This window comes from Leopardus geoffroyi, chromosome D2 (genome assembly GCF_018350155.1).
Source record: "Leopardus geoffroyi isolate Oge1 chromosome D2, O.geoffroyi_Oge1_pat1.0, whole genome shotgun sequence".
Classification (NCBI taxonomy): domain Eukaryota; kingdom Metazoa; phylum Chordata; class Mammalia; order Carnivora; family Felidae; genus Leopardus; species Leopardus geoffroyi.
The window spans coordinates 42,356,664-42,371,689 of record NC_059334.1 but is presented as its reverse complement, the minus strand read 5'-3'; positions in this window follow the sequence as shown (position 1 = coordinate 42,371,689).

Genomic DNA, 15,026 nt, shown 5'->3' with positions numbered 1-15,026 from the left:
GTCTTATTCTATCCAAAAAATATCTTTAATTTGTCAGCTTCTCTCATATATTCCATGTCTAGTGTGAATCAAGCAACCATCATTACTCCTCTGAACATGAAATAATCTCTTTTTTGGTTTAGTTCTTTCCAACTTTTGTCTTCTTCCACTGTATTATTTATGTAGCAGCCAGAGTGATTGGAAGACAAACAAACAAACATAAATCTGTCATGGTGTTTTCTTCCTTAGGCCTTTTGTGTCTTTTACATACCTTGAACTAAAATCCAAACCCCTTACCATAGATGTATAACTCTACTGTTATCTAACTCCTGCCTGTTCTTCAGATTCACTTACTTATTTGTCTACAGCCTTATTGGCCTCCTTTCTCTTTCCCCAACTGCTGAAGTACATACCTATCTAAGAGCTTTTGTGTGTGAAATTTCCTCTACTTGCATGATGTTACCTCTACTCTTCATATGGTTGAAGTATGCATGAGCTTAAATGTTTCTTTCCCAGGGGTACCTTTCATAACCATCTTCATGAACGGGTTCCAAATCACCTCTGTTCTGTGTCATTGTGACCTATTCATATCCTTCATGACACTTAACACCACACATACACACACGTGCACACACACACTTGTTTCTTTATTAATTTTGTTATCTTAGAAATTTACTGTAAGCAATGAAGGTTGGGACCATTTCTATTTTATTAACCAATATCTTACCAAGTTGTTGAATGAATAAATGTTGGTCACAATTTCAAAGATCATCATATAATTCTTGCAAAGCATTAATTGTTTAGAACAATAAGGGAGGAATTCTTAAATTCTGCTCCTCAATATTATCTTTATTACCCATATAACAACATGTCAGCTATCATACATAGATTACCATCACTTCAGAGTTATCCTGGCTGAGAAGCCACCCATGCATTCTAGCTCCAGAGAGTATGGGATTAAAAACACAATTTGAACTATGTTAAAACCATGAATTCCAGTCTAAAAATTGATCTCCAACATGTCAAACAGCAAAGATGAATAATATGTCTCAATTCTCTGATAGTGAAAATTTGAAAGCAACATTTTTAAATAGATATATACTGAGAAAGGTATGGGTAGTGCAATTCTACTATCACCTGTGTTATGATGATTTTGGAGAATGAAAAAGTTATTGTTGAAATCCCTTAAGGTCATAAATGATTAACATCCAGATTTGGGGAGTTGGAAAGGACCTTAAAGATAATTTGAGATAAAGCATGAGAAATTCCTCTGTGAATATAAGCTACTAAGTGAATCATTTTCTTCTGTCCTTGTCTAATTGTTTTCCTATGCCCCAGCCCCACGAACTACCATCTCTCATCTGTGTGACTCCATCTGCCTCTCAGGTTCTTTTGCATCTTCTCTCACCACCCAGAAGCCATTTTCTACACAGAAGCCAGAGTCATCTCTTTAAAGAAAATGTGACTTGATTCCTCCTCTCCTTCAACCTCTGTCATGATGCCTCATTGCACTTAAGTTAAAAACCCATTCTAGTTAAATCGTTGCAGACATTCTGGCCTCCTTGTTCCTACTCCAGTATGCTGACCTCCCCCCCCACCTCAGGGCCTCACACTTGCTATTTCTTCTATTTGGGTTGTCCTTACATGACTCCTTTTCACTATTCAGGCCTATTTTGTCACATGTGGAACTCCTCAGAGGTGGCTTTTCCAATTACCTTATCTAAAATAGCTCCTTTCTCTCCATTCCCACCCAGCTACTCTCCACTTAATCAAGTTTTTCAATAACAAGCTGAAATTCATATTGTTTAGTTGCTTGTTCATTTATTGGTGGTCTCTCACAAAGAACTTTAGCCCAATGAAGCTAAGGAGCTCATCAGTTTTGTTTGCCACTGTATCTACTGCTCTTAGAACTTGGTCTCGCGTGTAGTAAGCACCCAGTAGATACCTATGGAAGGGAGGGAGAGAAGGGAAGAAGAAAACACACAGATCTCTTAATGTGTGGGAGACATATGTGTGGAGAATTATTTCACCTGCTCTGTCCACCCAGCCCCTTCACGGGAAAAACTTGATGACAACAGTTTATATGGGAGAAATGAACAAGCTTATGGGGTGAGGCCAGGGCTCTTTCTCACCCCACAGAAAGCACCATGGTTAGTAGAGCAAAATTTTTCTCCCCTATCACAGGGGCTCTGCTACTCGGTGACTGATTCCTCCCTGCCCTCTCTGGAGTCAGACTTCACATTGTCAAAGGGCATAAATACACATTTTAGCTTTGCTTCAAGGAGCAGCAATAATTAATGTCATTTTACTGATGACGAATGGAATTCTATGAACGAGCCCGGTATCACATATGACTTAAAATAATTTTTTTGAACCACCCCAAATCCATTCTTAGCAACTCGAACGTCAAAAGCTTATGCATCTCTTCCGCGTGCCAGGGGCCAATGGTTTTCATGGATGGTTTGATGCTGGGGGCTATCTGTCAAGTATTAAATAACAGACAAAATTATGCACCAGCTTCCTGAGTTGGAAAGTGACAGACAAGAAAGTTGCCATTTGCCCCTGGGTGTAAGGGAAATGAGAAAGAAATTGTTACAGCAACTTGGTGCTGTTGAGCAAATAGTCTAATCTCTGGAAAATAGGAAGCCTCGAGGGAGAATACAATAATACTGTCCTGCTTCTTGTTGCTTCCTCTATAACAAACACTCAATTGCAATGCAGAGGAGCGGAACAGAGGCCCCAGTTAATCAAACCAAAGAGGCATGCCAAAAACTAAAAGGCAAATCCCTTCAAAGAAAACACCATAAAACAATGTACTAATCAGGATTTGTAAGGATGGGAACAAAGCCATTACTTTTAATGGACAATTGAAATGGGTTCCCCACATTGGACTGTTGAAAATTATATTTAACAAATTTTCTTAATATAAAAGTAAAATATATCTACCATAAAAAAATAGAACATGTTGAAAATGCTCTAAAATTTTCAACATCTTACCACACATAAATAACCATTGTTAATATTTTAATATTTCCTTCCAATAGCTTATACTGAGAATGTTTTCTAAAGCAATCAATATTCTCTCAAAGCATGGTATTTAATAATTCAATATTATTCCACCTTCTTGTTATAATTGTTTCTCTGTAGTTGCATTTTTTGATATCTTTCAATTGCTATTAGGTTTGTTTTACTCATGTATATATATGTATAAGTATATATATACATATATATATATATATATATAGACACATAGGAAAAAGACAGGAAGGAACACACGCTATATATATGTATTACTTATGTTATATAATTGTAATTCAATTTTATCCTATATCTTAAATTCACTGTAATACTAAGAACAATATCTAAGAATATTTTAACTTCACAGGATTTAATAGAATTTTATCATTACATAAAATATGATTTTTTTAAACATTAGGCTTTTTTTCTCTTATAAATAAAGGTGTAATAAATATTCTTATACATGAATTCCTGTGTGATTTTCTATATATAACTTCTATTGTGAAATATTCCAGCCACAAATAATTATATATGTATATATATATATATACATATATAATTATTTTTAAGATCTCTTAAGACAGTAAGCTTTAATAATCTATTCTAGGGGCGCCTGGGTGGCGCAGTCGGTTAAGCGTCCGACTTCAGCCAGGTCACGATCTCGCGGTCTGTGAGTTCGAGCCCCGCGTCGGGCTCTGGGCTGATGGCTCAGAGCCTGGAGCCTGTTTCGGATTCTGTGTCTCCCTCTCTCTCTGCCCCTCCCCCATTCATGCTCTGTCTCTCTCTGTCCCAAAAATAAATAAACGTTGAAAAAAAAAAAATAATAATCTATTCTATAAACATTGTTCTAATGTCATTATGTACTTTATATTTTTGTAAATATCAATGTAAAATTTATTCCTCTAAATATAGTTCAATTTTGAGTGTTCTCTTTGTTTCTTTTTCTAGAAAGTTCTTGCCAACTCTATTTCTTCTAGGTCTTTTATGGTTTTATCTATTCCATTTAACTCTTTAGTTCATCGATAGTTATCATAGTATATAGTATGAGGTAGTAACCTTTATTTCTCTTTTTTAAGTTAGCCAATTTTCTAGCAATTTTCCTTAAATAAGGCAAACTTAACTTATAATTTATTTTATTTTATTTTTAATTCTAATTTTAAATGTCCTGAATTTCTATTAAATTTTTTTTCCAGTATGTTTCTGGGCTGTCACTTATGTTTCTCTGCTTTCAGGACCTGCATCAACTCAGTAAGATTTCATAATTGTAGCATTACAACATCTTTGATGATACACTAAACTCTCCCTCTTTTTTTCCATATAATTTTATTTTTTAAGCTGATTTTGACTGTTCTTATTCATGTATTCTCCAAAATATTGTTAATATGTCTTTTATTTAATTGCATTATATTAATGAATGAAACTACAGACCCTTGATAAGTTTAAAATAGGGAGTTTTCCCACTAAAAGGAAAATTATATTCTCCTTTATTTAAATCTTCATTAATGCTGTTTTATTTGGTAGTTCCTTTAGGTTTATTTCAAGGGAATGTATATTTATGTTAATGCTGCAAATTGGATCATATTAAGCACATTTTTTCTCTAGCCATTTACTCCATTTTGTTGATAGGCTCATCACTGAAAGCGTTTACAGTATCATTCTGTTAACTCTTGAATTTTCTGTTCGATCATTTTGATTCTACATTTTCTATAGTTATACCTATTCTCTTATTCCTTTCTTATTGCTAGATATTGGTCACCCTGTTAACTTAGTTAACAGTATTAATAGTGAAAGACTGGCCTTGTTCTTTACTCAAAAGGGAGGGAGATGAGTCTAATGTTTAATTGATATACCTAATGCTGATGATTGACTTTTGTTAAGGAAATGAATTTTTCCCTCTATTAACTAAATGCTTTATTCCGAATTAGAAATGGAATCATATCTGATTTTTGCTGTTTATGGAGATAAATTGTGTTACAATACACTAATATTGAAACATCATAAATTGCTGAAGTAAACTTTATACTGTCATGGTGATTTCTTTTTTATTAATACTAGTATAATTCATTTGCAAGTATTTCACTTAGCAGTTTTCACACATACTTGTAAGTGACATTGGACAATATAGATTTCCCAAAGACAGTTCTGCCGAACAATAGTACTTGATAAAAGATTTTGAGTTTCAAATATTTATAAGAAATAGAGCTGGATGCCTAAAGGGAAAGATTGGCTGACCTCCCTCTTCTTTGCTCATCTTTCTCACTTGTTATCTGACCTGATAGAACCTGATGGTGAGGAAATAAAAAAGGACAAAGAAAATGAACAAGTATAGTTTCCACCCTTTCAGTGAGGCAGATGGAAAAATACAAATGCTTTATTTTGTGCAGTACTTTTTTGGGGTTGCTGGAGATCCTCTACCTGACAGAGCTGATGCTTCCTCCTGGCTATGCCCTCTCCTTATCCCTGGACCAACTGCATGGAATCTGTTGGGTCACATTGCTGCCTCAGGCAATCCTTCTTGCCATAGACCTTCACAGGGGTAGGGGCAGAGGGACCATGTATCTTTACCCTGAGACAAACACATGGATCTCCTCTCCTCATGTCTCTGTGTTTCCTCAATCTGGCAATTGGCAAGCAAACTTAAGCCAGAATTTTGTTCTTTCAGTTACCTAGGCTAGAACTTCCAAGGGGTCCCATACTACGGGATCACATGAGGCTCTTTTTTTTTTTTTTTTTTTTTTTTTTTGAGAGGGAGAGAGAGAGAGAGAGTGAGTGTGAGCTGGGGAGAGGGAGAGACAGAGAGAGAGAGAGAAAGAGAGAGAGGGAGAATCTTAAGGAGACTCCATACTCAATGCAGAGCCCAACACGGGGCTCAGTCCCACGACCTTGGGATCATGACCTGAACCAAAAACAAGAGTCAGGCACTCAACCAACTAAGCCACCCAGGTGCCACACACATAAGGCTCTTTGAATGCCCTCTCGCTTGGCTTGATGTGAGAGGAATCCATCCTTTCTCCATTTAAAAAATGAAACAGCACAGAATTCTGACAATTCTCTCAGAAAGAGCTATCTCTCCTTTCAGAACTCACATTTTTATAGGCAGAAGTAAATGATGTCTACCATGGCAGAAATGGCTGTAACATTTAATGGCACATTCTTCTGAGGTGATGTAAAGATTACTGTAGGAAGTAGAGGCACCAGGCACCTATTCCACTTGCCTCTCAGTCAAAATTTGGAGAGACTATCATTTTAACATCTTGTGTGTGTGTGTGTGTGTGTGTGTGTGTGTATTAATTACATGTTAAGTATATAATATGTAATTAATACATATTTTATATGTGTGTATTTATACTATATATATGTATATATATATGTGTGTGTGTGTATATATATATATATATATATATATATATATATATATATATATAGTTTATATATCAGTATATAGGTACAACAGACTTACATACAAATCTGTCTGGACCTGGACACCCATTGTAAATAGTTAAGTAATTCTTGGAAGGAAAACATTTTTTTTTTCTATTTATTTTCCCATGAATATTTCTGTAACTCAAATTTTCTGTTTTTAAGCCATTTGGTACATTTTATTTTCCCTGAAAAGTCCTAAGTGTCATTGGGATTTTCATAGCAATGAACAAACTTATTTATGCTGTTCAATAATAATTTAAAAAATGTCCTATATTTGTGACTTATGTACTTTCTTTTTATTTTCTGTATTTATTTTTATTTCTCATTTTAAAATTGTTTTCCCAACTTCATGGACTTCTTTTTTTTTCAAAGTATTACTGCTTCCACACTTTTCCTTATTCCAAATATCTAGTTTCTCCCCTTACATCATTTCTCTTATTTTAAAAAATGGATTATATTATCTCTAACTTTCTCAGTTGAATTCTTAACTCAACACGTCTCTTCTTTTTAATGTTGAATTTGTTTAAGACTCTGAGGGTGCCACTGAGTACAACTTTTGCTGGTTTAAATATTTTTTTTTATGTCTTGCTTCATATTTTAAAATTTTCCCTTAACTGGATTTTTTATTTCCTCTTTAGAAGAAAATTACATTTGTTTGCTTTTTTAACATTTAAAACATTTTCTATTTGTTATAATTTTTTAAATTTTGGAACAGCAGGGAGGAAGAGTAAGAAATTAGACGGCTGTGTTTCTAGCTGCAATACTGTTGGAGCATAAATTTACATTTATCCAATTCTCCTGTTTACTAGTTCTGTCAAATTTTAGTTCTGCCTTCATTATTTCTTCTTCTTTAGAAAAAATTTCCGTGACTTTCTTCTTTATATACTGTTTGCTCTTTTACTGAGTCTCACCCATTGCCCTTAGTCTTTTATCTCATTTCTGAATATACATTTTCTTGATATAATAGCTGATAATTTCTAAGGTGCAACATTATAGCAAATGTCATTATGAAAAAAGTCATGACCTCTACAGATTGAAAGCTCTGTTTGGCCTTTGCTCTTTCCTGCAAGTGGCTTCGCTATGCTCCTGCTGGAGTATTTTGTAATCTCTTTGCCTTGACTCTACAGAGATTCCTCTAGGGCTTGTGTCTGTCTAATAATGGTGAGTGTGGGAGAGATTGAATGAATCTTCTTTATTTATTCTATTTACCATGTACATGCACACACAAAATCCTTATTTCAGATCATAGGCTTGAGGGACAGTTGACACAGATTTATACTAAGATTTTAGTGATATGGCACCTTGAAGTGAATGAATGGGGAAGTATACAGCCAAACGAAGAACTAACTCTTGCTTTGCTGAAGCAGATGATCTGAGGACCACCATTGTGTACCCATTCTTCTCTTAATGGAAACAGTGGATGTAGCCAAGGCCATAGGTATGGTCTCTCTTGTCTTCTTCCTGATACTGCTACCTGTCATATTTGGGAGAGGAAATAGTCATTTTGGTAGCTATCTGATTGTTATATTTCATGTGTGAGAATTTCAAATAACCCACAAAATTGGATGCATAGTTCTATGCTCTGCCCTCCTTTTGAGCACTTGTTATATTCATTTGTTGGGTTTAGTTAACTGAGGTTAGGATCATTTTCACTTAGCTTTGGAGATTCTACCTTATGGTGGACATTTTAACTATAATTATAATAAATTCCTCAAGATAGATAATGTTATAGCTTAGAAAATAAAGGTAAGTCTGCACGAATTCTGGTTTGAAATACAGCCCCTTACAATTTGTTATCTGTCAAAATCTCAGGCAAATTTCTTAACTTCTCTGTGCCTTGATTTCCTCATCTTTAAAATGGGAACAATGCGCATACCTACTTCATAGGGTTACTATGATGATTAAATAAGTTATATGTAAAACGTCTAGTGCTGGGCATATTCTCAGTTCATTATATGGTTTATTTTATGTTAATGTCATGTCTCCTGGGTTCCAAGGCGGATGGCACTTTTTAAATCATCATCTTCTTTATTTTGTAACACTTAGTTATTTTTTTTTTAATGTAGATTGAAGAGGTGAATTTAGTAAGCTGTATAAAGGTTTCTCTAGGGCTTATGTCTTTTTATCCACCTGTCTACATTAGTAAATACCATGATTTTGATGATCAAAATCGCTCAAGGGAGCTGCTCCAAAAGACAGTTAATACTGTGGGGGAACCTAATATCTTTGTCTACCTATACACAGAAATATGCTTACACCAAAAAAACATTAATGTATATATGTGTACATACAATATTTAAACATTGACACAAATCAAATGTAGGTGTTTAAAAATCATTTGAATAACATATGTGACGAATATTTAAAGAGCTCTTTGAAAATATGAATGTGTTTCATCTAGACAATGACTTACGTAGCAATTAAAAATATGTGTAAAGATACTTTACTAATTGAGGAAATTATCAGAGACCATATGTAAAGTTAATAAAGCAGGATAAAATGTTTTAAATGCTAGATGACTCCAATTTTGTAAATGACATATGGTGTCTATATATTTGTTCAGTTAAAAATATTGGAAGGCAATATACTCAAATATTAATAGTGGTTATCTCCTGGTGGTGGCTTTAATATTTCTTCTTATATATTTTATGTGTAAGCATGTAAATTTTTTTCTAATTACAAATTAAAATTAAGATTCATGAAAATGGCGCATTTCTGGTGAGACCTAATTCATGCTAGTGACAATGTGTTATATTGCTATGTAAAGTAAATAAGCAAACAAAGGAAAGTTCAAGTAATGTCAAAACTGTCCATATTAGCCACTTCCAGAAATCAGTTGAGTAATGTCTAAAACAAATTTCCAAAGTGATCATATGGAGACAGTAAAAATATCAGTGGTTGCTGGGGGTAGAGGAACAGAGAGTATGGGTAGGTGGAGTCCAGGGGAATTTTAGGGCAGTGAAAATACTCTGTGAATACATGTCTGGATACATTTGTCAAAACTCATAGAAGGTACAATAACAAGAGTGAACTGTCATGTAATAACTATGGATTTTTGGTGATTATGGTCTGTCTACATAGGTTCTTCAGTTGTTTGAAATGTACCACTCTCGTAGGGGATGTTGATCAGGCAGAGGCTAGGCATGTGTGGGAGTGAAGAGGATATGGCAAATCTCTGTACTTTCCCCTCGATTTTGCTGTGAATTTAAAGCTGCTCTAAAAACAGACTTATTTAAAACATAAGAAAATAAATAATAAAGTAAAACAAAAACAAAAACAAAAAAAACCCTCCCATTCATTGACTCCAGCCATATAAACTTCTTGCAATATTAACTGGGGAATAACTTAAAGGAGTTTTTCTTAAGTATTAAAGTCCACACATTTCTTTACTAACCTTATGACATTTTTAGTCAGAGACCTTTCCACCCCACCAAAAATACACACACACTGACCTATACACCAGCACAGCTTACAGTTTTGAGTGTTTACAGGCCGTAAGAAAATTGTTCATGAACCTACAGTTTCTCCTTCCAAAAAAAAGAAAAAGTTAATGTGTATTCTATGATATTAATTGTGGAGTTACTTATGGTAGTAAATAAATCAAAGCAATTTAAATGTCAAATAATAATAAGGTTTCTAAATAAATCATAACATAGGAATAAACTGGAATTTAAGTAGCCTTTAAATTAAATCTTTACGAAGACAATGTACTACCATTGGACAGTATGATGTATTATTTTAAAAATTATAATGCAACATAGTAGGAAAATAACTGTGAAATATGCGCACATGTGGAAAATATACAAAAACACTGCTTAGCATGGTCTTAGTATTGTTGAATACATGCTGATTATTTTATTTTTCACACTTTCAGTGACATTAATTTTAAAATAAGGTGGAAAAAAATAGCAAAGCCAAAAGAAAATCAGTTAAATCTAATTAACTGTTGTGCAAATGTTCATAGCACCAGGTGCCTGTCTCTCCTTTTTCACTGCAGAAAGGACCCATGGTAATGCTTTATGATTATGATTATGATTATGATTATTATTATTATTTTCAGCTAGAATTGATGGAATTTGCAGGACAAGCTACTTTTTTACTGAAAGTCAAACTATGTTTTTTTTTTAAACATAGGAATACCCCATTTCTTAATCTCTCTGGTATACTTTTCAGCTGTTTAGGTTTTTGATGTAAGAAAGATTTTGCTTTAAAAATGATACTGCAGGAAAGAAAAAAGTGGAGGACGACTCACATAAACAAGACTGGTCATACTTTGTACTCGGCTTTGTTTGTTGGTTGGTTTGGCTTGGCCTTAATCATTAACTTACTGCAGTAGACTCTTCTTAGATCCTATGAGTACCTGAATTACTAACTTCCCTCAGGTATTCCAAGTGAGCTTGCCTTTTCCTATTCTGCCACCTCATATATCTATGCCACACATTTTAATTTTCAGAATGTGTTGGCATCTGTCTCCGTATTTGATTCAGTAGCTTCATCTATGTTCAGCTTAGAATATGGAACATTTGGAGAAAACTGTCAATGAGAAAATAAGAATGGATTAATATTTAACAATTCATTCTACAAATCTGTGCATTTTTTCCCATCTTAAACATAGATTTTCATAAATTTGTGTCAAGTTGGAAGAAATGGCAAAAGTGTAGATTTTAGTATATTTAATGTTTGAGCTCAGTAGGCATAATTAATGCCCAACAGAAATTCTAAAAAATGAAATATTATTATGGGGAGAGTCCAGTTTACAGAGAATTATGAAACAGAAACCCATCTTATTTTGCAAGCCAGTTACCTAATATTTCTTTACATTATTTTAGCCTTAGATTTGATTTTTAGTTGTTAGTATTTTACTTGAAGCCTTTAAAAATGTTATTGGTTTACTTTTTATTCAATGTTTAAAGATGATCATTTTCTTTTATTTATTGTTTTGTTATTTAAAAATTTTTTTTTTCAACGTTTATTTATTTTTGGGACAGAGAGAGACAGAGCATGAACAGGGGAGGGGCAGAGATAGAGGGAGACACAGAATCGGAAACAGGCTCCAGGCTCTGAGCCATCAGCCCAGAGCCTGACGCGGGGCTCGAACTCACGGACCGCGAGATCATGACCTGGCTGAAGTCGGACGCTTAACCGACTGCGCCACCCAGGCGCCCCTGTTTTGTTATTTTGCATAAATGGATGATTTTATCTTTCTCTCTTACAAAATAGAAAATATTGTAAAAAAACAACAATAAGAAGGTTGAAAAGTCTGTTAACGATATTTGAAAATGAAAGGGCCCTAGGCTATGTCTGTATTTGAGAAGATATTGGCTAAAGTCATGAACCTTATTATCACTTACATTTGAAACATTACTAGTTTATTCCTCCACTAACACAACTCAAAAGAACAAAGCTATTTTCTCTACAAAATCACATTAGTCTCTCATTTTAGCTGAAAATTTCCAGTTTAATAAATGAGAAGTGAGATAAAAGGAACATGCAGTAAAAACCCAACCTAAGGGAATCTGAGGGTCCAGATTCATCAAAGACTACTCTTTAAGAAGATACAACAGGGAAATGGTAGTCAAGGAGTCACTCCACAGATGAAAACTTACATGATAAAGTCAAGATTATTATTAAATTGATCATTAATATTATGATTTTTAATAAGCAGTATGGTGTATCTCCCTTGAAAAAAGTGCCACAAAATGTAACCAAACTTTACTGGGGTGTCAAGGGACAAAAATCTACATTATTTCCGAAAGCCTTCATATCTACTTCACAGAGTAGAGAATAGCATTTTGAAATAATTTCTTGGAAAAAGAAACATGTATACTCCGTGAAACAAAATCACTATCATAGGCACAAGAGATTGTTCCTGTTTTTTTTTTAATTTTAAATAACTACTAAAGATATTCTGCTGACCATTTTGTATGTATTCTTCTGTGTGTGACTTACATACTATATTTAAAATATGGTTAAATCAGTTAATAAAATATATTAATTATGAAGAACTAGGGAATTCATTTTTCATTTAGATTTAATATGTATAATTGGATACTTGAAAAAATAAGAGGGAGTCAAGGTATTTCCCTCAAATTATCTTTGAAATATACACAGTGGCCACTTAAATGTGTAATGATTTTAGGGTAAGTAGTATGTTCTTCCCTTTATTTCAGTTTGAACAAATGTATCTACTCTGCAGACATTTTTGATAAAGACAGGATTCAAAATCAGGTGTATAGGACAAACCTTAAAAGAGAATCACTGTATATTTTTGCTGTGTGCATTTCCTATGAAGCATATTTGAATCCAAGGACATCCATGTCATGAGAGTTTGGACACATTTGGGTGAGCTGTAAGAGAAAACTCTACGGAAAAGGAGGACACGTTGACTTTTAAAATGCTATGTGTTTGTGTTGTGGTGTGTGTGTGTGTGTGTGTGTGTGTGTGTGTGTGTGTGATTGTTTAAGCCCTTCAATTTAAGTTGATTTCAGAAAGGACTGTATCAATGTAATGTGGAACAAGGTTGTGTGAATGGTTCATCAGACGTCTAAATAACGTCAAAAAGTTTAAAAAAGTGCATTTTCTTCTGGATTTTATAAACAACTAAATGGAATCCTTATGACTTTAAAAACAACACAAAGAGATGTGTTGTTTTTGATTCACATAGTTTCAAATTCTACATTGTTTTACTGAAGACTAAGAAATTCAGACTTTGGGATATTGATGAAGAAAAATTATATGGAAGAATGTTAGTCCTAGTCAGGATGCTATGGAAGAGCAAATAGATATTGATTTGTCAGAAACAGTAATTAAAACCAAAATTAAATAAGTAAACTCTGCATTTTTTGGTCTATTGTGCCCCAAAGGGCAGATTATTTCCAACTATTATGTGGAAGTGTCCCCAGATAATTTATTGACTATTAATTGGAGGGTTTATCTTAAGGAGTTTGAGATGCAAAAATAATTGAGTATATCAACATGTATCCTGTGTGTCTAGTGAGTGTCACTGCGTCTGTGAGAAGAGAACATGTTCAAAGTCTCATGCCTTCTCTGAAGCACCCTTTACTCAGGGTTTGATAAAGGTTCACAAAGGATACACTTTCTTTAAAAAAAAAAAAAAAAGCTGCAGCAAAATTTATTCCAGAAATCTGGGGCAAATTTTGATGCTCAAGGTTTGAAGTTAGGTATTCTTGTGGCCATCCTCTTTCTACTTTCTTACCTGTCCTAGGGAAATATACTTTAAAAATGACAAAGGTGATCCTGTCTATTCTCTATGGAGATTAAATGGAATATTATAAATATAAGTCTTATTTATAGATTGATATACAGGTTCCAATAATTTTTGAGCCTTACAAGACATATCTATTAACTTCCCGAGGGGTTGTGTTGAAATGATTGCATGAAAAATAACCAAGTAAAGTCTAAGTTAGAATGGTTGGATAACAGGTATTATTCAACTTGGAAGGAGATCAAAGATGAACTAGATCATCCTCCCTATTTGACAGATGGGGTCATGGAGCTACTAGTATGTATAAGTCACAAGCTTTCACAAAGATGACTCTCAACATAAATTGTTTGCTATCGCACAATTATTTCATAGGCAACAATACCTATGCAATTGATATAGATGTTTAGGACAAGAAGTTTTGAAAGTACTAGAAGCCTACTCTCTATTTTATCAAGATTGTGTCTGGTCACGTCTGCTATTAACTTCATAACTTCACTGGGAATCCAATATTAACGTGTAATATCCAACCCTTCCTCCCCCACCCCCCTACACCGTGTCTTCAACTCAACTCCGCACTAGAGCCTGTGGGCATTAGAAGCCAAAGGTACCTGTGTAGGCACCTTTGGGAGAACTTATGTTTATATTTGTAAAAAATATATTTGAGACCATTATAGCCATAGGGACAGCAATCATATACACCCATAGTTTAATCTTTAGGTTTAAGAGATAATCTAGCAGAGATTTTATTTCAGGGTCTTGTGAATTTTCCAGCCCAAGGATATTTCTGCTTACCTAAGAAAGAGAAAGTTCTGGAAAATGCATGTGTCACCTAAATATTGCAAAGTTGGCCGACCTCTACATAGTTTTATTTCATTGGATTTCACCTTAATATTTGTCAAATTAAGCAAAAATAAAGCTAACAAAATAATCAAACATGTAAGTTTCATATACATATTTTATATATACATATATGTTAGATATGTAGTATGTATGTGTATATGTGTGTGTAGTCACAGTAGAAAATAGATTATTATAAGAAAACAATGTAGATCTTAAGGAATGATTTTCTTCCTTTACCCTCACTATTTCTTTAAAAGGGAAAGAAAAAATAAAAGAGGAAGAGATAAAGCTTATTTAAAGGCATCATTTCCCTTGACATATTGGGATGCATCTAAAATTGAGAACAGCCCAGAAACACTGTGCTGATCTTTCCTGGATGAAATCTGAATTTCTGAAGACTAAAGTACAAACACAGTAGAGATGTGCTATTATTGAATACACGATACTGAATCTATACAATCGAATAATAATAAAAAAGTATTCTTTATATAGAAAATGTTTCCCAGATACCAAAAGATCAAATAAAAATCCCGCCCCTCCT